Source organism: Brachyhypopomus gauderio, unplaced genomic scaffold (genome assembly GCF_052324685.1).
Source record: "Brachyhypopomus gauderio isolate BG-103 unplaced genomic scaffold, BGAUD_0.2 sc54, whole genome shotgun sequence".
Taxonomy (NCBI): domain Eukaryota; kingdom Metazoa; phylum Chordata; class Actinopteri; order Gymnotiformes; family Hypopomidae; genus Brachyhypopomus; species Brachyhypopomus gauderio.
The window spans coordinates 2,594,327-2,596,826 of record NW_027506878.1 but is presented as its reverse complement, the minus strand read 5'-3'; the positions used below and the strand labels follow the sequence as shown (position 1 = coordinate 2,596,826).

General features: G+C 38.4%; 1 protein-coding gene across 1 annotated transcript in view; it reads right to left on the bottom strand.

Moving 5' to 3' along the window:
• Positions 1 to 2,500, bottom strand: part of smarca1 (SNF2 related chromatin remodeling ATPase 1) — a 46,287-nt gene that overhangs the window by 4,929 nt on the left and 38,858 nt on the right.

Below are 2,500 nucleotides of genomic sequence, written 5' to 3'. Positions count from 1 at the left end.
CCTGAGTGGACTGAGAGGTATTAGCTGAGGCTGTGATGTAACACGTCTGAGGTAATAGATGAGGTTGTGATGAAACAGGTCTGAGGTAATAGATGAGGCTGTGGTGGAACACGTCTGAGGTAATAGATGAGGTTGTAGTGGAACACGTCTGAGGTAATAGATGAGGTTGTGATGTAACACGTCTGAGGTAATAGATGAGGTTGTGATTACACAGGTCTGAGGTAATAGATGAGGCTGTGGTGGAACACGTCTGAGGTAATAGATGAGGTTGTGGTGGAACACGTCTGAGGTAATAGATGAGGTTGTGATGTAACACGTCTGAGGTAATAGATGAGGTTGTGATTACACAGGTCTGAGGTAATAGATGAGGCTGTGGTGGAACACGTCTGAGGTAATAGATGAGGTTGTGGTGGAACACGTCTGAGGTACACAGCAAAAACTGGAGTGTTAAATTTTGAGGGTTAAACATTTCAGAGTTGATTTTCACTCCCAAAGAGTAATTTTAACATTGTTAGATTTAAATGATGTTCAGTGTTGGAGTTATCTGACAGTGTTGATCAAATCAGTGTTAATCCATCTAAATAACTCCCGCAAAGACGTCATTAAACTCCGCCCACTCATTTCACGGCTGGAGAAAGTCGGCGCCATTTTCCTCTTGGAGAAAGATGTACACGGTAAGTGTTATTTATTCAGTCTTATTGAAAAAGGTTTAATTTTATTATGTGAAATGCATTAGGTACAATAAAACACCCTCGGATGTTATATACGTACATAACCTTGATGCCAGGGACCGAATAACAAACGTGTTGAGGTGATTAGCACAGTTATTGCTAGCATATCTAACCTAGCTAAGTTAGCAAACTGATAGCGATAGCTAGCTAGCTAGCGCTCCATAATTTGACAGTGAGGATTAAAATAAATGGTGGGCCGTTAACGCTGATTACGGCCCACCACTAATTAAAATAAATGCATAATTATATCAAAACAACACTTGTCTTTACACTAAGACCAATGTGTGTTTTTATATGCTAGGGTCTTTCAGTTTTAAAAGGTGTAGCATTTATTGGCACCAGAATGGAACAACACTGCAGTTTATTCTGGAACAGGGGAAAACAAAATTGGTGAACGTCAATTTCTGAATTTTTTTTTACCAACATTAAAAGGATAGTAATGTGATTTTGATAGCCTAAACTACTGTATCAAGGTGTATGTATTATTAAGCAAGGTTATGTGTGCGTTTCACAATTAATATGTGTGTGTGTGTGTGTGTGTGTGTGTGTGTGTGTGTGTGTGTGTGTGTGTGTGTGTGTTTATTTTAGGTGCAGGTGTTTCTCCCCAGAGATGTAAATCAGTATTTCTGGACCTTTAGGGATCTCTTAGGTAGAAGCCCCCTGATGTTGTGGGGTGAGCGTGTCTTGAAGAGCCCCCATGAGAGGTGAGGGCTCCCCTTATGTTCAGGGATTAGTTGTGTTGACTAGTATGTACCAGTTCACTTCTGGTTATTGTATGCTTTATTTAGATTATGTCACGGGTTTTGCATTGGTTCACTTTATTCATTAAATCCTTCATTTTCAATGAGACTGGTGTGATCACGTCTTTCTTTTACTTGCGCACCATTACTGGTCACATCTGAACTTAATTTCTACAATGGTTTTAATATTCAAAGTTCATATAGTGTTAGAGATGAAAGTTTGTACATTGTACCTTCTTTCATAATGTTGTAGTTCAACTTTGAAGGACCTCAACTGAATGGGAATATATTCTAATTTTAACATTTTAATAGTGTTAATAACTAAATATTTAGGGAGTGAAATTAACTACTGAAATAGTAAAAAAATATAAATAACTCAAAGAAAGTGTTACTTTAACTCTGTTTTGAGAGTTAACAAAGTAACTCTTACCAAGTGTTAAATGTTTTAACTATTTTGAAAGTGTTAATTTAACTCTGCAGAGTGTGGAGCTATATAAACCCTCAGAAAGTGTTAAAATTAACTCTGTGGGAGTCAATTCAACACTGGTCTTTTTGCTGTGTAATAGATGAGGTTGTGATGTAAAATGTCTGAGGTAATAGATGAGGTTGTGATTACACAGGTCTGAGGTAATAGATGAGGCTGTGGTGGAACACGTCTGAGGTAATAGATGATGTTGTGATGACACAGGTCTGAGGTAATAGATAAGGTTGTGATGTAACACATCTGAGGTAATAGATGAGGTTGTGATGACACAGGTCTGAGGTAATAGATGAGGTTGTGATGAAACACGTCTGAGGTAATAGATGAGGTTGTGATGACACAGGTCTGAGGTAATAGATGAGGTTGTGATGAAACAGGTCTGAGGTAATAGATGAGGTTGTGATGGAACACGTCTGAGGTAATAGATGAGGTTGTGATGGAACACATCTGTGGTAATAGATGAGGTTGTGATGAAACAGGTCTGAGGTAATAGATGAGGTTGTGATGAAACAGGTCTGAGGTAATAGATGAGGTTGTGATGTAACACG